Source organism: Condylostylus longicornis, unplaced genomic scaffold, assembly GCF_029603195.1.
Source record: "Condylostylus longicornis isolate FDR11 unplaced genomic scaffold, ASM2960319v2 ptg000010l, whole genome shotgun sequence".
In the NCBI taxonomy this organism is placed as follows: domain Eukaryota; kingdom Metazoa; phylum Arthropoda; class Insecta; order Diptera; family Dolichopodidae; genus Condylostylus; species Condylostylus longicornis.
Window position 1 is genome coordinate 16,064,449 of NW_026577979.1, and position 25,059 is coordinate 16,089,507.

General features: G+C 24.1%; 1 protein-coding gene across 4 annotated transcripts in view; it reads right to left on the reverse strand.

Moving 5' to 3' along the window:
- LOC129618725 (diacylglycerol lipase-alpha) overlaps positions 1–17,281 on the reverse strand; it is a 246,629-nt gene extending 229,348 nt beyond the window's left edge. The window contains exon 1 of one of the 4 annotated variants that reach the window (XM_055533673.1): positions 16,553–17,281. The gene's annotated coding sequence lies outside the window, so the exon portion shown is untranslated. Of the gene's footprint in view, positions 1–270; positions 390–16,552 lie in introns of those variants that run through there. The other 3 variants (XM_055533675.1, XM_055533674.1, XM_055533676.1) reach the window with 3 other exon arrangements.
- Between the last annotated feature and the right edge of the window lie 7,778 nt (positions 17,282–25,059).

The window sequence follows — 25,059 nt, forward strand, 5'->3', positions numbered from 1 at the left end:
ATTGTTAAAATTTTTCAATTTAAAATCAAGAGAAATTGCAAGAACTTCAAAACAGCATAAGATTTGTAAGTCACCACATTCGTATTTGATTTTGGACTCTTATAAGGCGGCAATTTCAGTTGTATGCGTGGAAAATTCAAATTTTTAAAAGCCTACTTTTTTTTTCTAATTCAAAGAAGCTCATTAAAACTGGACAACGCATAATTGGGAAAATAATTTTGAAAGAATAAGAAAATTTTATTTTTTTTTTGTTTTTCACCGTCTATTTACCTTTCTAATTTTCTATTTCCTTTTTCCTATTCCAGTTAATTGCGGTATTTGATGTCCATTTTGTTTTTTAAATTTTCCATTTATGCTGATACTTTTTCTCCCTCGCTTTTATTTCAAATAAATTTCCTTTTATTTTTTGAATTATAATTACTATAATAATGAGGAATAAATAAAATAACGTGCTATATTATTACTGCTATTGTATTTACTACGATGATGACTATAAGGTCTTTGTAAAATCGTGAATAAAGGGAATAGGAAATAAATGTTTTATTTTGCAAACAAAAACACAAGACTAGTCATTATTTTTTTTTTATTCTTGTTTCTTGTGTAAATTTGTAAATATTTGCATTTTAAAATGTTTTGTTTTTTGATAAATTTTATTTTAAATCAATAATTTTGAATAATTATATAATATTGTTAATTATATTATTTTTATGATCTAAGCACTGCCCTGGTAAGTATAAGGCTATCACTTGCTGGAGAGAGCAACTCTCATTATACTTGTCATTGTTAAAAGAAGGAAATTTGCATTCAAAATATATTTTATTAAAAATAAATTTCCTAAAATTTATAGAAAATCAATCGATACAGAGCTTCCTAATTGCCATTTAAAAGGGTACTGAATTAAATTATGAAAGAAGAATCAAAATAAATTTTAAATTGAAAAATTTTCATAGGGTTAATTCCCCAAAGTCTGAAAACATGTTTCAATATTCAAGAAAATATTGGGTATTTTAATTAATCAGTGCTATTTTAGAATTAATACCAAATATCTTCGACAAGTCAAAACTTTAAAATTCGCCAAAATAAGATGTTTGGATAAAAAAAGTATGTTGGAACATTAAGTATAGCATGTCTAAGGTTCTAAAGTTTTGTTAAAATTTTGTTTATGTGCTGCAAAATTATTCTAAGTTTGAAAAAAATCATAGTATAGAAATAATAGTTTGTTGCTATTGGTTACATTTTTGTATATACATATTTAATTTATAAATTTAATCAATAAATCTACAAAAGTAAAATTTTTAATTATTAAAGACCAACTATAATTATGCAAAAAATTATTTTTAAGATTTCAGTTAGATAAGCCCAAAAAGGAGTATTTTCTCTTATAATAGACGAAAATAAAAATATATTAAGTAAACGAAAAGGACCTACTTCTTCAGTAGTTTTTTTCAAAGTTTTATTTCTAAGTATTGTATTTAAGAATGGAAAGTGAGAAGGAAACTTATAAAGGAGCAATTCAAATGCTCTCTCAAGAATTAAACAAGTTTCCTAATTATCATATTTGAAACTATTTCGGTGGGGTATTTCCACATGTTCTTCCGCAATGACAACTTTCAAATGATTTTAAGATGCCTTGAAATGTACGAAACTTTGTTGACAAACCCTGTTTTGAAATACATTCCATTTTTACATACAGAAAGAGTACACTAATTGCTATAAGAAAAATGGTAATAAAACCAAAACAAAATTTCTTGTGATTAAATTCAATGCTAACTTTTATAACTAAAATTATTTTCATACAAAGAAAGGTGTAACGAAAAGTATTCCAAAAAATATTAGTTTTCCGGAAACTTGTCAAAACTAATCATCCAAACCATACAGGGCAAAAAATTTTTTACTTAGTTTCACTTATGGTTTTCTGCTACGCCAGAATTATAACCAAGAACAGTTGTTAATAATACTAAACTAAGCTTGATTTAAGAGCAACCCATATTTGAAGGGCGCGAATAATTCATATAATTGGTAGTTTGTTGTAATGGATGTAAAGTAATGAATTTAAAATTCATCTAACTCGTGACAACTAATAAATATTTCAAAAGAGAAATTCGCATAAAAATATTAATAGCAACAAAATAATTTTCAATTACTTATTCTAAGCATAAATACTAGCGTCTTTATTAAACATTTTTTTTTGGCTTCTACTAGAAAACTTATTAACTATGGTTAATATTTGTGCACATCTAAAGCATAAATATTTTAGATATATTTTTAAACAAATAATCAACTAATTATTTATTTTTAATTCTGCAATATTTAGTGCCTCGTAAAAAAGTAAACAATATTTTTAGCGTAATATGAAACACATTAAGGTTAGATTTTAACACCGAATACGTGACAAATTGTTATTTAAAATTAATGGCAAAAAAAAAATACTTTTTATTTATCTAAACCAATAATTAGAAACTATTAAAATTGAAAATCACGTTGGAGGATAATTTTTTGCTTTTTTCTACTTTTTACCGACCGTATTGCACACAATAAGCGAGGTAATGTAATGGCACCAAATTTCGCATGTCGAGTTTTCGGTAGGAACACACTTCTCGACAGTAGTGAAAACGTGAATAAACTGTTTTTAGAAAAATCTCGGTCTGTTGGAGTGTCGGTCTTTATGTGCACGCGTGATTCTCAAGTTCGGTTGAACCGAATTTGGTGAAACTAAAACGAATTTTATAAATAAGTTTATTTCGGTTATGGAACGAATCGATCAATTTTTGGAATATATAAGATTTGAAGAACTAGACTTTTTTGAGGACCAATTTTACATTTTCACGTATGTTAAAAAAAATGATCGACTAATATCCTTGAAGTTTAATATTTAAATTCATGGTGTTAAAAAAATGAATCTATAAATTTTTTGAAAAGATCAGAAACCGTAAAAACCTGACTGGGATGCGGAATTTACACTTTTGACCATTAGTTTAGGTTGTGACTGAAACTAACTGAACTTTTGACTTTTAGGAATTTTTATAACCTTCTTCAACTTTTTCACTACACTTGGCAATGTATACGTTGTGGACGATTATGGGCTGACCACATTCGATTTTTTTTTTGGCATAAATTCACTTATTTTGCTAAAAATTGAAATTTTCATGTTTTCTCTATGGTGTTAATTTTCAAGAAAAAAAATTAAAATTAAAGGAAAATTAAAAATTTTTTGGGAACAAGAGTCGCTAACTCTTTAATATTAAAATGTAATTTTAAATAAAAATTAATTATAATTTTTAATTAAAATTACATTTTAATTTTCCATTTTTATCTTTAGAATTTATCTTTTAAAGATTTTGTTTCTTATTTAAGTACTTAATATTTGTTTGATTGTTTTCGTTTCCGATTTTCTACTATGATATAAAATTACCATCGGGCTGCAAGTAAATTAGTACAGAATATTGAATTGTTGATAATTTTACATTTTTAATAATTGAACATAAAAAATCTTCGATAATATTCCTTAAGTATTAGTTTTAAAAACCACTCACTTTAAATTTGATTTTCCGACAATTTCTTAATTACTTATAGACACTAGATCATTTAAGTACTTTTATATAGAATGTAAGTCTAGGTATTGGGGTGCGATTAAGCACTTTTCAATAGAAATTAAAATATTTATTTATATGACATATGTGATATATTTTGCCGTCAATGCCGAAATAGGATACCATCATGAGAATTTATGACAACATTTATCAAATTTTGGTTTTCAGTAGAAAAAACTTAAAAAGTGACAATCAATTTTTATTTCAAAAACATCAAAAATTTAAAACAACATCTTATTGTAAATTCAAAAATAGAATTTCGATAATTCTTTTTTGTTGTTTTCTAAATTTTTAATGAAAATTTAGTTGAAAAATATAAAGAGGGGGGAAGAAAGTTAATGACATTTGATTTGAAAACATTATTTTTCATTTTTGTGTTTTTTTTCTTATTGTTGTTGTTGTCGATGTTTATTTCTTTTAAAAGGTGGCGTAATTTTTCTTAAATTTTCGTAATCTAATAAATTTTAGAATGACGGTGTTTTAATAAATATGCAAGCTGGCTACAGTACACATATTTACATACAAATAATTTTATTCTGAAAATGAAGATAATGAAAAACAGAGGCAAACAATATTTTATTAAATATTTTTGTGGTAAATTGTCGGATTTAGTCCAAATATTTATTTTTTAAAAATTTCAATTTAATTTTTAATGTTTTAAGCATTTTGGTTTTAATTTTTGGGAAATTCTGGTTTTTATCTGGAATATTTGGAAAATAAGGTATGTGAATGTTATTAGAAATTGGAAATTTATAGTAAAAAATTAAATTTTAAATTTTATGTTTAGAATACTAACTACAGAAGCAACTCTTAATTAAGTTGGTTCAAACCAATGGTTTGTAAAGTAGCACTTTTCCTGTTGAACAAATGAAAGCTTTTAAAAACATTCAAAAATATTTGAATTACTATCATTCATAGACTGAAGGAAATATATCAAAATGATTGCATACGTTTAAGAGGAATGAGCAAGAGAAAAAAAAAAACATGCTAAGGAAGTGAGTTAAAATCAACAATCATATTTTGTTACAGCATGACTTTTTCCATTATTTTATTGCTTTTATAGAAATTTGTAAAAGTTTGTACTTGCGGAAATATAAAGCATTTCGGAAATTAAAGCATTTAAATTTTACGGACTTCGAAAGGGAATGAAGGTAGGAAAAAATGTTCTTCAAAAAAAATTATTTCTCAATTAAGATAAGATGCTAAAATTACAGATTTTTACAACATACCGCCTAGAAAAAAATGGTACCAAAAATTTGAAACAAAAAATGGTGTTAAGATGCCGGTGAATTTCAAGGGTAACTTTGTAATTTTGATGTTTGACAACTTAAAATATATCGCAATAAAAGAAATCAGTCACTACTTTTCTGCGTGTGGAGAATTTTAAAAATGTTTGTGTTTTCGAATAATAATTAGTTAAAAAATGGTACTTTTAGAATTCTGAGGGATTATAACTTTTAGAGGAGGAAGAAGATGAGCAATTTTTTTATTAGAGAAATAAATCTCATGTAAGAATTGATTTGCATACACAACCTCAACTTTCTATCTTAAAAGGTGTACAAGTTTTCTTAATACATACAAGAACGGACAGGCGGATAATAATAAGCATTTCCATTTTTTTTTGAAAAAGTACTTAAAACCACCAAGTTAAAATACATTATAATAAATAATGTAAATGTTAACGGTATAATTTATACGAAGCTTACTGTATTGTTTTCAATAACATGGTTATTAATTTGTTTATCAGATTATTTATATTTTTGATTTGCATAAACTAAAGCGCTATCTATGCGTCTCTGTTATCAACGAATTAAATTTGTAAACACAACAGAAATATATTAACATTTGTAAATATTTACTATATATATATATTACATATTTAACTACATATTTGCATTTTATAGTTCATCAAAATATTATCAGATTTTTTCCCGGTTCAAAATACAAATTTTCATTTCCAGCTATTCTCTGTTACTGATGTTACTGAATATAAAAATATGAATATAGTATAACAAAGAAATTTAGTTACAAATTTTATAATTTTAGACTCTAATTAAATTATAAATTAAAGTAGTTATTTAATTTGCATTTATATTTAAAATTTTTATTAAAAAAGTGGTAGTAATACGAAATTATCTTACTTAAAACTAATTAAAACGAACAACAAGATCTATTCCTTTTACATGAAGAACCAAGAATTTTAAAATGAAAATTTTTTGCTTAAATTAACAAACTTAATTAAGTACTTAATTTATACGAGTATCTATTTGGTATTTTATTTAACTATTAAGTTATCGTTTAATTTACAAATTTAAATTTCAAATGAATTTTTAGTTAATGTATTTGAGGTTATATTAAAACAACAAAATGCAAATTAAATCAAAGTTAGCAGTTGACATTATTTATACAAAAGTTTGAAAATTATTATTTTTCTTATCTAAAGCATGTGTGTATTTATAAAAACAAATACTTATGTAATTTCAATTTTGAAGCACAAAAATATATTAAATTTTGAATTGAATTTCTTAATTTTACTGCAAGAGTATGTTATAGAAAATTCCTATTTACTGTTATTGGCTCAATGGCTCAATTGAGCTGATAACAGTTAATATCAATGGCTCAATTGAGCTGATAACAGTAAATATCAATGGCTCAATTGAGCTAATAACAGTAAATGGAAAATAATAAACTAATTTTTCAAATTTGAAAATAATTTATGAGGGCGGTGCAAATATTACCGATCATAGCTAGTTTGTTCGCTCCTCTTCCTCTCACTATATTTGCAATTGTTAAAATATTTGACTCCCAATTATAAAACTATATGGAACTATGAATAATTACATTACGCATGTCTAATCACGTAGAGTAAGTGTAAATTATTTAATTTTATAAGTGAAATGACAATCCGTCTGTTAAGCGATTTAAAATCATAAGGAGAACCACCTAACTTTTTAATGAGAATTTACTTTTAGTTCGAATAACATGGGAAGAATGCAAAAATAATATAATTTTAACACATTTCTGGTTGTGAGAAAAACTTATTATGAATAAGAGTTTTCTAAAAATTGTTGAAATTATTTTTTATATTTTAAAAAAAAATTCCTTTAACTTTAAAAACAAACAAGATTCTCCGAATTATTCCGAAATGATTTGGGGTTTTAAATTCCATTAAAAAAAACGCAGAACGCTATTCAATTATTTTAAAATGTCCTTTTCAATTTTTCAAAAATTTTTGATATAATAATAAACCTTAAATTTTATTATTAAAATTAAAATGTTAAATTAATATTTTCCAAAAAAAAATATAAAAAAATAAAAATGTCTTACTTGTATTCTAATTTCCTGTACCTCATTCCTTATATCCCAAAATTCTATTAAACATTTTTTTTTGATATCTCATGCCTTTATTCGAAAATAAGATAAAATAAAAATCATTTTCATCATTTTAAATCATGAGGAAAATGGGAGCACGAATAAAAATTAAATTGCGTCGACATGCTTAGGTAGCTTTAATGCTAAATATAAAAGGTAAAAAAAAAGATAAAGAAAAACACAAAAATTTCTATTCACAGGTTTTAAAATAATCTGTACAACTTGACAGATGTCACTCACACTCTATATTCGAGATAAATGAATAAGTATAACAACAATAATGACATTTTGAAACAAATCGAAGGGGAGAATGTTTACTGATAAGAAAGAAGAACAAAAAAAAAAAATGATTTATTCTAAATTTATGTTTTTCTCTCTTTTACTATACTTTTACTCCAATCGCTAATTAAAAATTTTGTCATAGAAATTTCAATTTATTTCAATTAGTGATAGATAGACATTCGTAGATTGTAGTAATTTAAAAGTTTTTTATTGAATTTTAAAAGATCATTAATTACAACAAAAGTCAAGGTAGCTAGATACTTGCTTTTATAAGTACATCATATTTCTCTCTTAGATTTATTTGAAAATTAAATTCAGTCAAATTCAATTAAAATTTATTTACAATTTTAGTGTGTAATTGAAAAAGTGACTGCAATATGAGTTTATCAATAAAACAATGAGTTCGACAGTATATTTTTGATCGTATTTTAAGACATTTATTACTGATATAGATTACTAAAAATTGTTTAAGTATAGTAAAATCTTGAAAATGGTTTACCTAGAAACGCAGTGAGTATCTTCGAATAAATTGCTAATCTGGTAATGTTTTTATTTTTTTGGATTGTATAGCTTTTAAAATTGTAAGTACTTATATGAAATGAAGAAATTCCTTATAAATCTTAAAATTAGACAAATCTAAAATTAGACAAATTAATTTACAACAATTGCAATAACTACGAGTAATAAAACTTAACATTGATTTGTTTTTATTTTTACGCTTTTATAAGTTCAAAACGACTCATGAAATCAAAAACTTCTCATTGCAGCCTAAAAATTTCATAAAGCCCGTTCACTAACAACAATAACCCAGAATGCATTTAAACCTGTGATATTGCTTCTTAACTTCTATTTAATTTTAATGTAATTTACTTAAATAAAATTAAAATAATGATTGAATAATTGCAACAACTAAGTATATGGCTAAGCAAGTTGTATGCGACATATAAGTATGCACTGCGCATCATTTAATTAGTGCGACTAACCTCTTTAATATTATATAATTTTAACTCTTTATAATTTATTTTTAAACATAATTAACTATGTTTTTGTTAATATGAACGAACTGCTGATTAAAGTATTTTAAAACACCGTTAACGGAAAATTGTTATTCTGACAAGAAACATTTACCAATTAAGTGCTACTATTCCCACTTTTTTCTTGAAATGGTGCTGCAGTAAATACTTTCCATTTTATATTATTGATCAACAAGCTTTTAAAATAATTCACCCATATTTTGTTAGTCTCATTACTTAACCTGAAGAGTTATTATTAAAAATAAAAAAAATTAATTTTCTGAATAAAATTAATTTCGAAATTCGAAATTCTATACTTACTGAAAATCAAAATAAGTATTCCTTAACAATGTCCCATCACCCTTAGTGATGCGGCTATCAAAATATGGGAGTATAATCTTAGAAATAATTCTTTCAGTTTAGTCTATTGGCGGTATTCGACCGTGACCAAAAACAAATTTGGCAATTTTCGAATGACGCTAATGTCATTTGTTATTGCGGCAAAATTCCGGACCCGAATAGTTCTCATGTCATGTTCTCTAGTTCAAATTTACATCTCATTTAGAGCTAAGAATATGCCTGAATTATTTCATGCAAAATTTAAAATAAGGGAACAAAACAAAAGTAGAAAACAGGAGACGACTACAGGCTGATTTCGCAAGTATTCTGTTAATTGCATGTAAAATATTCAATTTTTTAAAATTATATTTATTTTGAAATGGTGAAATTATTTTCAAGAATTTTTGAAACAATCCTTGAAATTGTTCTAAAAACACAAAATTTAATTTTTAAAATTTAAAAGTGTGTAAAATATGAAAATTAATTTTTCGTTTTTTGCTGATTGTTAAAAGAAGATTTTTACGAATATTAATTTGGTTACAGTCATAATAAAAAGTAAGAAAAATGTTCAAAAGTAATAAAAAATAATCACTATCATAATTAAAGAAACCAACCCAGGCTCTAATCGAAAAATCTAAAAAAATAAAATACAAAAACCCCGAAAAGAAAAAAAAATTATCAAGTGAAATAAAACTTTTTTTTTATCACATTTGCAAAAGAAAAAGGAAAAAAATTTATCGCACTACTTTGAAAAGAGAGTGAAAAGAATTTCACGCTCAATAAAATTTTTTCAATGTAAATACCCATACGCCATTTACATTCACATACACCATACACCCACAATATCCTTAAAATGGTTATGCTTATTCAATGAAATAAAAAGGAAATTCTTTCTGCGTACAGTTAAAGCTTTTGAATTTAGAATTTTCCGATGAAAATTATAGTAAATTTTTTTTCAGAAAAAAAAAAGAAAAAAATGAAAATTGTTTTCTTCCCCTATTTTGGCAGCGTCTCTCCTTTTTCTTAATGTTTTAATTTTTGTGTTTTCACATTAAATTTTAGGTGCTTTACAAGGTAAATGTGAGTGTTTTTGTGAATTTTTGTAATGTTAAAAATTTGTTAAAATTTTTTCTGTTCTAATGTTAGAAAATTTCGGTTTCATGTTCTTTTTACTTAATTTCAATTTTACATTTATAAATCATTTGTTGATATTTTTTGTTATCCATATTTTTGTTCTTATTTTTTTTTTAAGATTAATTAGTTGAGATTGGAATATGAACTAAATTTCTTAGTTGGTGGTAGTCTTGGCTGCCAACAAAAAGAGAAGAGAAAATGAAAATAAAATGAAAAATGCTTTTCTAACGTGTTCATGTGTATCATGCAACTTTATAATACTTACATACTCGTATATGTAAGCGTAAACGTATGTAAGTATGATTTAAGTATGCGTATGTAAGTGTGCTATAAGATTATCATGGCAATTAATTTTAATTTCCTAGTTATAACTAAGAAATTTAAAATTCTAAAATTTTACAATTTTTCAAGCGTTTTTTCAGTAAATTTTTGAAATTTGGAAAATGATAAAAATTCTTGATTTTTAGTTAAGAAAACAATCAAAAGTCACAACTTTTAAAAATACAATACAATTTTTTAAATTTTGATGAGGCCTAGAAATCGCTTTTTAGATTTTTCCGAAAAAAAAGTTTGAAAAAAAACCCTTAGCAATTCCATTCTGTCTGTTCATCCGTTCGTCCACCCATCCGTGAACATCTTTTCAAAACTTCTACTTCTTTGAAGATAGAAAGCTGAAATTCACACGAACATATTTATTTACTAGAAACTTACTTCTGTAGAAGAAAATTTCAATCTATTTGCCCTCTCTAAAAGTTATAGCCCCTCAAAGTCCTAAAAATGCCACATTTCAAGTAATTATATTAGCAAAACAAGAAAAATTTTTGAAATTCTGCAAAACGCAGAAAAGTAATGGCTAGCTTCTTCTACCGTCGCATACCCTATCTAAAATTTATTTTTTTTTTCTAATTTTAGATATCGTTTTTCTTCTAGACCGTAAGTTGGAAAAGTCTGAAATTTTAGCAGCTTTTAGATATTAATAAATATTTCATTTTGTTGGAAAATATTTTTTGCCACCTCTCTCCCTTGTATTTCCAAAAGGAAAAGTGCTAATTTACAAACCATTGATTCGACCCAACTTTATTGCTCCTTGTTTTCATTTCTTTAAATTAAAGGCAAAAGGGCACATATGTTCGAATTGTCCCAAGAAAGTTTTTAAATTACAAGCATTCTCATTGATTAAGTGCCTAATTTGTAGGTAAATGTAAAATTTGTAGCAAGATTAATGCAATTTGAAATTAAAATTAAACATTACCGAATGGATTAGGTTCCAAGAACCGTATATACTCGTAACAAACACGTTTTCAAGTTTTTTAATTTAATTTCAATAAACTCTTAATTATTTACTTATTCAATTGCAAAAATTAAAATCAACAAATATTTGCATTGAATTTTTCATTCAAATTATTTCCTTGAAACCTTACCGTTTAAGTAATGTAAATTTAAATTTTAGAAATTCTGAAAAACAAATAATAAAAAAACAATTTTGCGAAATTAATTTAGTTAATAAAATTTTTGAAAGTTTTCTCAAAAAATTTAAGAATTAAGTATGTACATGTATGTGTAAGTATAAGTAAAGAGAACAACAAATCTGAAATATAAATTCTCTGCACTTACCCAGCCGTACATAATATACATACATACACATTAACAAATAATTAGATGTCCTTCCTAATGTACTCAAATTTATTTTGAATTTTAATATCAAAAATTTCAATAATAACAAAATTATATCCTTTGAACTTTCTTTTACAATGTAGATCCTTTATATTCTATAAGTAGAAATCCATTTTATAATAAATTTACTATATAGAGAATAAGAGTGGCTTTCTTAAAGGCAAAAAAGTTTTTCTTGTTTTTTTTTTTGCATTAGAAATATTAACCCCTTAAGGTTTTCTATTTACTTTTAAAAAATTATGACAAGTTTTCAAAGTTTTCTAAATTATTCTGATGTAAAAATAAGTATCTACTTAGTTTTATGTATATATATTATATATATATATATATATATATAAATATTCGGTTTAGGAAATATCAATTTTCAGTACTTTTCAATTTAAAAGTTCATAATTTTTGGTTATTAAAAACAATTCATCATTTCTTTGTAACTAAAAAATTTTTATAAGGACAAATGTGTGTGTTCAAGCTTTAAATATAATTTGGTGAAATCTCTTAAATATTATTTTTGGAGTTTTGTCTTTATAGAAATTCGATTTCAAATATTAAGTACGAAACCGAATATATATACGTAAGTGCTTGAATACGTAAGAGGGCTAATTAAAGAATTTCATGTTATTAAAAAATACATTCTTGCAAAATTACCTTTACAGCCCGAATCGGAATCAAGAAGTTACTATCAGGGATTCGGGATAATAGAGTGGAAATATAGGAGTCGAAGACAAGAAAGCGTAACTAAAAGGCAAAATTTCAAGGTTTTTTCAAGTTGCCCCCAACCAACCATCGTTTATTGTAATATATCTCATATCCCAAACAAACTATCCCAGTTCCAAGTAAATAACCGGAGGTATCTCTCAAGGAGTTGGACGAGAGCTTCCAAACACTGAGAAAACGCCGCTCAAAGCATCTGTAGTTTTTGTTTTGACAGCCAGAGCGGAACAGCCACACAGAATATATTTGACCGTCTCCTCATCGAAAAACGCACGAAGTAAACAAAATCTTTCTATAAGCACATGGAAATGTATAAGATAAACTGATTATGTGACTAATACGTGTGCCATTGAATGAAATTCTACTCTATCATTTGAACGGCATAATTGTACGTTTATATATAAATAAATACCCAATTAATCATATTTTCCAATAAATTTATTTGAAAATATTGACATTGATTTGTTGCACACACATACATAATTATTTAAATAGCAAATAAGTAATTACACATTTATTGTGCCTCAAATATATATTATGTTTAAATATATTTTACTTGTCTCTTATTTAAACACGCATACGTACAAAAATATTGTGTTTTAATAGCATAGTATTAACTAATTATATATGATTAAATATGTATTAAATTACAATCTAGCAGGGGTCAACAAAATATTGCTGAAAATTTTAGTTTTTTTGTTTTTTTTTGATTTTATACACTTGAACTTAATACTAATAATATCAATAGTTAACGAAATTTGAAATTGGGTTAGTAAGGTAAATATTTAAATATTTATGAACAAAAATAAAATATCAGAAAAAATTAAGTGTGAGTGTAAGTGTAGGTAGCTATGCAATATTTTTTGATAAAGAATATTAAAGCATATGAAAATCAGATGTGCTTACTTGAATCTAACATCATGAGAACATAAGTTCTATGTTAAACTACGAGTCATAACCAAACGTTCATTTGGCAAATAATTAGAAATGCGATGAAAGATTGTGGAATTATTTGCAGTTTAGAAAGAATATTAAATTTAAAGAATTCAAGTTATTTACGATATTACGAAATGCTAAATTTACGATAACAACTGTTATTAGTGGCACGTGCAAAGGTTTAGATTGAGTAAACCTATTAAGGCATATACAACCTAAGTGTTAAATGAATTGCTCTTGAAGTCAAAAGAATTGTATAATTACTTATTAATGAAAAACTAGCTACTTTCTTATATTGAAAAGTGATATGTTATCCAGTAAATAAAACACCGAAAAGTCAACAACAATTCTCATACAAAATGAAAATGAAAGAAGTACTTGAAGTTCCACGGGAAGTTAGTCGATTTATTCCAGCAGATAAATAGCTTTAATATTTCTCTAATTATAATATTCCAAATATTTCAGATTTAATAGCCTTCACTAATAAATAAACACTAATAACTTGACAGCCGTTTAACTTAGAGTATAAATTAGTCATTAGACACTCGTCTTGCATATTGCCGACTCTAAATTTTTGTTCCTAAGTATAATTAATTGAATCTAAGCTCTGGTTTTAGTCAGTAACTTAATAAGTAAGATAATTACTAAGTATCTAGTATTGAAGTAACACTTATTTTTTAAAATAATTCAGTTTAGCTATAAATCGCAAAACAAGTTCTTACTAATGATTAATTTAATTTATACTCTATTTACCTACATAATCATTTGTTTGAGAACATGTGAAACACCCTGTATATTTAGGATATTAAGGTTAATCAGAATAAAATAAAACAAATAGTCAAAAGCTTACCGAAATTTGAAATCAAATGAAACAAAATTAATTTAAAAAATATATTTTTCTTTACTTTAAACAAAAGATTTTTTAGTAAGTCCCAGATTCAATAAAAATTTCAACTAAGATCCCCTAATAAATTACCATACTTTCTTTCATGTCGTAAGTTTTCACAAAATTCTTACACAAACCCAAAATAAATTTTTCACTTTTAATTCATTTAAAATCGATTTACTTGGATCTTTACTACACAATTGAAAGACAAAAATTACAACATAAAATTTACCCAAAAAAAACCTTTCAAAAGAAAAATGACTAAAATTACTTTTTCTTATTGTTGTTTTTTTTTTTCTTCTTTTCTAAAATATCCTTTAAAAATTCAAAATCGTTTTAATATAAGTAAATATAAAAATTATGCCAAAAAGAAAAATTGTTTGTTTTTATAAATTTTGGGACATTTTCAGATTTAACGATAAAAAAATTCGTAAAAGAATGAGTACGTCCGTCCGTCCACGTCATATTCAATTGTTCCCTTCCGCACAAATATCTTAAACATTGCTGAATATTTTTCATAGTTTTTTAATGCTGTTGCTATTTTCTTAAGGTGAATGTTTTATTGTTCGGTCACTTTTACCACTTTTCCTTAAATCATCGTATTATCAATGTTCTATTAGAAATTAAATATTAACGAATTTCCACGAAAGTTACATAAAGTATAGACAATGAAATGAACTAAATAAATAATTAGAAACCCACCAAAATCAAATTTCAATTCGAAGACCAAATATATTCGCATACTAATTTCACTAGATTTCAAATTTTGTAAAAAACAGCTAATTAAACTTAATTTTAAGCAACAAGTAACATAATGTTTGTACCAAAGGAATAACTATTGAATACAGCCCTTCAAAGTAAATTTAATATAACAGGGTTATTAATAGTTAGTTAAATGTAACTAATTTTAAGTATGCTCTTATATACCATCACAAAAAGATTTATGGGTTTGCAAGCAGATCTTTAGATATATTATGCAAGTAAGTGGAGTCAATATTCATAAATCAATTCCAATTTTTACCGACCGTATTGTGTATACAATAGGTAGGTTATGTGATGGCAACAAATTTTGCATATCGAGTTTTCGGTGGGAATGCACTTCTCCATAGTAGGGAAGTGTAAGTAAACTATTTTTAGCAACTTGTCGGTCCATCGGTCTGTCGGTCTGTCGATCTGTGTGTGCACGAGTGTATCTCAAGTTCGGCTGAACCGATTTTGATGAAATTGTATATGTAAGTTTATTTCGACCATGGCACGGATTGATCAGCTTTTCAGATATATCAGGCCTTGGGAACTGCACATTTTAGCGGGCCCGTTTTACATTTTTGACCATTTTAAGGAAAATATACAACCGATTTACTTCAAATTTCATATATAAGCTCAAATCGACCGTCCGCGAAACCTCCTAACTTTTGGAAGAAATCAGACGTCAGCAACTAGACGTTTACTACGGGCCAAATATACATTTTTGCGTATATAAAGAGAAATAATCAACCGATTTCATTGAAATTTAATATTTAAATTCTTCGTATAAAAACAATTAACATATAAATTTTTAGAAAGATCAGGGCTTGAAAACTGTTCTGCGGGCCGATTTTACATTTTTCACCATATCTACAGAGCGAATTGATGGAATTTCTTGAAATTTGATATTTGAGTTCTGGTTGTTACCGAAACTAACTGGTGAGCATTTCAGAGAATTCAGGTAGCACAAAGCGAAATTCTACTAAAAGCCAAATTTACATTTTTCTAGGTATGTTAACTATAAGCTTACTAATGTCCTAAAAATTGGAAAGAAGTATTTAACAGACATTTTTATAATATTCTGTAACATTTTCACTTAACTAGATAATACACATTGCGGTCGATTATTTGCTGACCACATCAGATTTTTTTTTGTTTCTTGCATTTTTTAAAATACTTCATTTGTGTATAAATAAAGCTATGATTAAAAAAGATTTTTAAATTTCAGAACAAGGTCTATTTTACAAATTCATAATACGAACATCATCACATGATTTTAGAATTGAAAAAATTTGAAATTTTAATTTTCCATTTTTTTAAAATTTCTTTTATTTAAATTTTCATCATTATGCTACATTGTTTAGATTTTAGAAGATATTAAGAAAACTCATTACATACAGATTTAATTTTCTTTATAAGTTTGTACTTATGTATAACACTATTTTTCCTTCAATAAACTAATAAATTTCTATTTCTTAGGCATTTGAAAAAAATTGAAGGCCCAAACCGAATCAAATGCCACGTTTCAATAGTACAACTCTTATAAAGCAGTATTAATTTCAATAGTCATAATAAGCAAACTAAATTTTTTAAAATACAGAGTCATTCCCATTCAAAAGACAAGCACAAAGGCAAGCCTAAAATATTTTATCTTTATATATTAATATTATCTAAGTAAATAAATTTTTTTCTCATCTTAAGTAAATATATTAAGTCATAACAATAAAAGTGAGAATAGTATATAATGTGCTTATCTCAAAACATTAATTTTAATATTTACTTGTTTTTTTTTTTTGTATTTTTTTTTTCACTTTATTCTATATAAGATTATATAATAATATATGTTTTATATAATAAGTATTTATACTTACATTTCATTCGTTTTTCCTTATAAAATATATATATATATGTTTCTATATATATATGTTATTATGTATTGTTATTTATTTATTTATTTATATATTATCAAAATATATAAATATGTACGAATATCTCTGATAGTAAGTATATATATGTATAAGTAGTAGAATGTAATACGATGAAAATATAAGAATCTTTAAATCCTTGTAGCTGACTACATAAGTATATGTATATGTAAGTATAATATGATGCTATTTTGTTTTGGTTATGTTTTTTTTTATTTTTAAATTATAATTTACTATATTCGTATATTAAATGTTATGTACTTTATTTATATTATATACATATTTTATATTTATATATGTGTACTTGCTATGTACACATGGAGTTAGATAAATATGTATATATATATATATACCAAAAAAAAAAAAATTTTGCCTTGTATCCTTTTTGTTTTCCTTTTTTTTATTTTTTTGTATATCTTTTAATATCGGGTTCGGTTTTTATTAGATATCCTTTTGTATGCTTGTATATATATATATATTGCATATAATATATATATCCTTCTCTTTTTGTGTTTTTGTTTTCTCCTTTTAATTTTGTTTATCTCTGTAACTTGTATTTTCTTTTTTACTGTTTTTACTTTTAATAATAATATAATGATAATGATATTTAGAATAAGTAATACATACTTTCAGATTACAATGTTTGTATATATATATATATAAATATATATATACATATATATATATATGTGTATTTTTGTAATATATAATTATTTCTTATATATTTTAGTTAGTACGTATGTAAATCTGTTTATTTAATATAACATTCTATATATATATATTTTGTAGTTATAAGTTATAAGACTTAAGGATATTCGAAAATTTTAAAGTAAAATTTCTATACATTCACTTTAGTTACTTTAGATATTCAATTTAGAAATTTATTTAAGATTTTTGATTAAATTTTTTAAGTTTAATTTAAAGTTTATTTATATGTCGTTGCTTTTTATATATATATATGTATATATATATTCATACTTAAATATAATAAAGTGTGTTAAGTGAAAGGTTATAAAAAAAAATAGAACTAAAATAGAAAAGATGTAAGAAAAATCTGGAAAATTTGATCTTAATTAATTTTAATTAATTTTATACACCATAAATATTTCTTTATTTAATTTTATTCTTTTATTATTATATTAATTTCATTATTATTTTATATTAAAATTTTCACATTATATTAATTTTATTTTGTTACCTTTTTTTTCTAAAAACCCTTTTTTGATTTAAATTTCATTAATTTAAATTTGATTTTGAATTTAAAATGAAAAAAGGTGAAAACATAATTTTTATTTATTTTAGAAATTAGATCACCAATATAATGTGACCATGACAAATAAATAACACCAATTCGGTAATTTGATATTTCAAAATTTTTTTAAAACACTTTTATTAATTATTTTTTTTTTCTCAATTTTATTTTATTTTAATATAAAATACCTTTATAATTAAAATTTTATTTCACTTTGTTGTTTTTTTTTGCAAATATTTCAATTAATCATTGTTATGATTTAATTTAATTTAATTTGGTTTAATATTTTTAGCCTTTACAAAAAAAAATAAATTATGCAAATTAAAATTAAATAAGTATTCAATTACAATAAAAAAAATAAATAAATAATTAAGTACTTAATATGAAAAATTATAATATTTTCCTGATTTAAATGAGGTGGTATTGAAGAATATATCTGATATTTTTGTTTTTATTTTTGTTGATTGAATATATTTAAGTTTCTTTTATATAAATTTATGTCTAAATATAAATAAAAATAAAATAATAAATGAAATAAATAAAAATTAATATAAAAACGAATATAAGTATTCTGATTTTCAATACTACTTAATTTTATGTAATAGATTCGGCATGCCGAAATATTAGTTTGAAAAAACACATCTTTTTTGGCACAATAGACCAAGCGGAAAAGAATATACAAAAAACTTGACTTGAAGTTACAATAATACGGGTAATAATAAATAATTCAGCAATTTAGAATCAATAAACTAAAATGTATATAATTACATAAGGTTACGTTTTTACCTTTTCATTTTTAATCGAAAAATCATGAATTAAAATATATTTTGATTAAATAAATTTATAAAAAACATTACTGCTAAATATCTGAATTATTCAAAACAACTTAAACACGATGGCTTATTGTGCCATATTTATAAAATATCTCACGTTAAAGTTGGATTTGTTGCAAAGCATGTCAATATTAGAGATACTAATCTTATTACCATATAAATTACACAATTAATTGTGTTAAATATTATCTCACAAATTGATAATACATTATTTCTAATATTCAAATTGTAAGTACTTAATTACATTTTGAATAAATATTGCATGGTACGATACACAATTCATCTTAAAAATGCAATAATTAGTTAATTAATTGAGTATTCTGTGAAACTGAAATTTGAAGATTAAAATTTCTGTTTTGCTAGTTTTTGAGCGAAAATCTAGTGTTTGCTAATTTTTGATCGAAAATCTAGTGTTGAAAATGTTATATTTTTGAATTAGGATTATTGTTATCGTATAAACCAAAGTTCGATAATAGTTGTTGAAAAACTTAAAATATTTTTTCAATTTACATTCATACTTAAAGCATTTCATTCAATTATTTTGTAATGAAAATAATTGCACGTATCAGGTGTGCATTGTTCTTTCATAAGACTGTACAAAACAAACCAAAATGTCTAATGTTAAATGCGAATTTTGGAATGAATCGTATACCACCTAGCGTTAAAAATACTTATATAAGTACTCTCTGTATACTCTCGTATACGCTTACACTGTGTCAAATTCAACTTGAAGTCTTATGTTTGCCTCCATTTATTTTACAATTGAAAAATTATATGTTATATAAAATAATAACTACCTAAAAAATAAGTACAGTAATAATTATCTACTCATGTAAGCAATTGTAACAATAAACTTTCAATAAAGTACGTTTATTTTTTCAAAAATTTTTATTAATGAAACCATAATGTATTAAATAATTTTTAACACACATTCATACTTGTGTTTACATAATTAAGTTATTAATAATTTCTTTATTGTTTTGTTTTATTTGAAAACACCCCTCCCTACAATAACAGAAACTATAAATAAGAAATTAAATAAAAATTTTTATAACCTACTGAACGTGTGTTCTTAAATAAATTCATTGAGTGAAAGTAATAAACAAAAATATTGTTATTATTGTTTAGATTTAATTAAAATTTTCATTAACAAAATAATTCTGTTTTTCCAATATACTTACTTATTATTTTAATAAAACTTTGTTAACTCACACCAAATTATTGGTTTTACTTATAGTTTTTAGCAAATCTTAAATAACAAATATAATTTTTGGTTTTTTATATTGCCTAACTAAATAATAAGCAGTAGAGGTGAGAATACATAGAAAGTTATAATATATAATTTAATTAGGTTCCATTAACTATAGGATTTCGTATTGGATTTCATCAATTTTCTTACAGCATTTGAATTTTTGGAAATGAAACAATAAACTCACAATACCTTCCGAAAGTAATCATTTTACAATCATAGAACATGTGCTTATTATAATTAATATTTAAGAATATTGTATAATAACAAAATACGTTTCTAGAACCATAGTATTTTACTTTATTTATAACAAAACATAAGAAGTATTTAAGTACATAATAATTTGTAAAGGAAATCCTATTACTAAAGAATTTATTTCTTTAAATTTCAATTAAATTATTTGTTTTTTTTTTTTTAAATTACATGCATATATGTATATTTAAAAATATTTTAAATTGAATTTTATTATCTTAATTAAGTTGTTTATTATTCTTAAAATAAAACAGAAAAAAAAAATTTGCAAATATTTTTCGAATTCGAACAGGGTGTGCGAGTAAAAATTGAGCACTTTTTATTTTATACCACTGATTTTATAAGAAAATTCTGAATTAAATGCTGACTTAAATGGACGAAGTTATGCATGTATGTTCATAGTTATTAATATGTAAGCATAAATACTTAACAAATAAGTTGGAAACATATAATATCTTCAACATTCGAAAGTTTGATTGTAAATAATACTTAAGTTCAAGTTAAACATAAATGAAAACTTAGGCCCTTATTATGATTGGCGAAGCGAATGAAATTTTTGGTATTATGATTACCGAATTAGCCTAAATTTTAGGTGAATGAGCTGTCAAATCTGTCGAATGAAGTGTGACGACTTTGGCAAATGAAACCAAAAATCCAAATAGTACATAAATTATTTTTTATTGGATATTATATAGTTTATAGTGATATAATGGAAAAATCTAAACTATCTGTAACGTAAGTTCTCCAAATTATTGTAAAAAACAATTGATTGTTTAATATTAATTTAATTTCCCGCAAACCCTATTCCGTGATTGCTAAAGGGATAGGAAAATTCAATTGTTTATGCAAAATTTCAATGTACATGGTGTTAACCTTATTATATTCGGTAGGTTTTCCGATGTTATGCAGTAGCAACATTTTGGATCTAGCGAATGAAAGCATTCGCCAATCATAATTTAAAATGTTACTTGATTCGCCTAGTCGACTCGCCTTGCAATTCGCTTCGCCGATCATCATAAGGGTATTAAAATTCCCTTAACTTCACATCATAAGTATATTGCTTAACAGACCTTATTTTTGTATACTTATGAATTAATGACTAAAAATTTACTATTAATTAATTAATAATCTCAATATTAATTATATTTACACACTTAATCAGCGAAAAGAATTGAGTTTTAAACTAAATTTTGATATTTCAGATTAATTTATTGAAAAATTAAAAATTTGTTTAAAATTTATTTTTGAAAAAGATATATGAAAAAATACTGAAATATCGAAAATCAAAGCAGATATCAAAAATTGCAGTTAATTAATACAATCATTATATAAATTATAATAAATACAAACAAATAACAGTTACTTAACAAAAGGTCAACTTTCAAAACAGGTAATAAAAATTTCAAGTTTTAAAAACAAAATTTTTTTGAAAGCGAAATTTCGAAATTTTAATAAGACAGAACTTTAATTTTATAATTTATGCATGTAAATAAGATTAATATTGATTAATAAAATTTTAATTGGTTTATTATTTATTTTAAGATTCAGAATTTTAGGTATAACGCAAACAATAGAAATAAATTTTCAATTTAATCGACGATTCTATCATACAGTTATTTAAGTGCATTGTTAATTTCAATGCCAATAAAGTACAGTTTTAAATGCATAATTTAAGAACATCGAAAATTTACAAGAACGCTAAAATTAAAAGGTAAATATTTAAATTATTCGGAATATTAAAATCAAATTGAAATTTTTCAATGTCAATTGAAGATTAAGATGCAGACACACACCAATTTCAATAAATTTTGTTTTGAATGGTTTTTAAAATTTATGAGCATCGAAGTATATACAAATTACGGAAATATGGTAATAAAAATGGAAGTAACTGTCATTCAGAGCAGCGGTACAATTTATTACATAAAATAAACGAATAAAATTACTTAATTCCGAATCAGGTTTTTGCGTTTACTTGCACTTAATTCAAATAACCTGTACTGCAACCTAACTGATATTGTACTAAAATTTAGAAAGACAGATTAAATGTCAACATCCTTGAACAATTACTTACGTTTAAATATTTAAAATTTAAAATATTTAAGTAAGTACTTAAATTTTGCACTTTATCATACACCGGTGTAGTTTTCAATTAAAATCCTGATTTCGAGACAGCGAAACACAGAAAATATAAAAAAAATAAAAACTACGGAAAAAATTATGCAATCTTTTAAAAAAACCAGTTTCTTTAGCACATTTCTCTTTCCACAATTACGTACTTAGTTTAAAATTATTTAAGTAAATAAGTAGCATAAGCATCGTAATACACAAAATATGTAGGTACCCATGAACATACGTACAATTGCAACTCAATTTCATCTGAATAACCAGCACTTATTGGCTTTCACCTAAACATACATCCAAATTAAAATAGAGAACTAAAATAAGTAAAATAACATTAAAATAAACTCGGAATTTAAAACGTGTTGTATAAAAAATGTACCAAATTCCAAAATGCATTACAGAAACTCATTAAATTTAATATCTGATCACGTCTAATACATTCAAAAAGAAATTTAAAAAATTCTCCATTCTCTCTAATCTGAAAATATAACAAGGAATTCAAGATTTTCAAGTTGAATTCGGACAATATTGAATTTTTAAGAAATTATCCAACTTTTAAATTTCTTAATTCATAAGCGATGTCAACTAAGTAAATTATGACTAAATACTTATAGAGGCATCAAATAGAATCCTGATTATTAAATTGTAAGATTTATAATAGAAAAAATTAGAAGAGCATAATTAACATAAATAATAAAGATAATTAAATGAATTTTTCGGAAAAAAAAAGAAAAGAAGACAAGGAAGAAATTTCTTCTAAATCCTTGAATTACTTTTTTTCCAAAGAATCCTTGCGATTTTTTTTTTCATTCTTTTACCTATATTTGCACCAGGTTAAGAAAACAAAGAGAAATTTTTTTTCATTATTTTTCTGTTGATAAACAAAATCACGATTTTTTCTCTTCTGTTTTATTTTTGCAATAATTTTTAGAATAATTTAATTTTATGCTTTAATTTTGGAAAGGTTAAAGCGGCAGATACATTTCGAAATTTTGAAAGTACCTACTTAGTAATTAATGATTGCAATTTCATATATGTACGAAAAAAAATTTAATTATTAATTTCTTATATCCTTAATTTAATTTATGTTCAAAATACGTGAGGCTTAAATTCAAAACTGTAATTAACTGCATTTTAGAATAATCAGCATTAGTAAAGGAATGTACTATTATTATATTCAATTAATTAGCACCAGCAAGAATTTCACTAATCTAAAATGAAAGACTCTCATTCTCTTAAAAATATTTTTTTCGAAATTTCTGGAAATTGATTTCAAGGCAATACTACTTACATGCTAGCAAACCTTCTTGCATTTTATTTACTTTGCTCTACTTATTTGCTTTATGAATAAAATTAACAAGAGTGAATCATTTCAGCTGAATTCCTTTGCATAAAACGTAGTGATAAGAAAAGAACAACATTATCACAAAATATTTGACGTATTACTAATAAATATATTTTATTACTAATAAATATATTTAGACAATTTATATATACAGATTTTCGTTTTTACATGTTCACAGTGTTATTCGTAATACGACAGCATATAAGTAATAAGAAAATTTTTAAAATATTCAAGTACTAAGCAAATATTTACCAAACGATTTAAAATTTGATTAGAAATTTTAAAGGTTAAAACCTTTGTTAATCTTGTGAAGTTTACTACTGATAAAGTCTCAAATAGTAGGTACTAATTTTTTTTTCACTAATTTCTAAAAAAAACTAAATTAATTTCTCAAATGATTTATTTACTCTTGTTCATTAATACGTACATATACATACGTGCATATTATTGTATATATGTATTATACGTTCGTATATGTATGTTGATAAGAATAAGTTCAAATTATTTCCGTTCATAGAAAAATATCGCAAAATTTTGTATTTTAACACACCTTTCCAATGCTTAAACACACCCTTCAAATTTTGGCCTATATTCAAACGTTTATTTAAAATTTCTTTGAGTGTTTACCTACCTTCCTACCTTCTGTTATAGAAATATAAAATTTACAAGAATTTTTTAACTAAATTCGAAAAATCTACTCTACTTGTATTTTTTAAATTAAAAATATTGTCAAATTAAATGATATCGTAAGTTTTTGTCATACTTTACATTTATGAAAGTATTTTTGATTCAATTTAGATATTAGAACTTTAAAAAAAATTAATTAAGCATTCCAGGCAGAATTTTTTTGTGTTTATGATTTAAACCTTCAAAATCCATCAATCAATTTTTAAATAATAAAATTTTAAATGCAACAAATCACTCATACTTATCATTCAAACAACAATATTGTAAATAAACCATGTAGGTATGTACGCATACCATACATAGTAACTATACCTAATTTGGCAGTATGTACCTACACTCATTTATATATTTAGAGAATCAGTGAACTAGTAATATTTTAAATTAAATTGTATTAAATTTACTAAATTAAATTTAATTGTCAAAATCCAACAGCAATATTGCATATTTATCTCTAAAACAATATTGTTGTAAAACAACCTATGAACACATACATATAAACAGTTATACAACGTTTAAAATGTTGTAAATTAAAAATCAAAAAAGTATTTACTTAACTATTTAGAACACGAAATTTCCCTAACTTAAATTAAACAAAATACATACAATTGTGAACAAAGGGAATTTTCTCAAAGCAATAACTGTGTAAACAAATAGAAAACATTATTGTTTAAAACATCTCTTATTCAAGTGATTATTTAAAGGAAAAGAAATTTC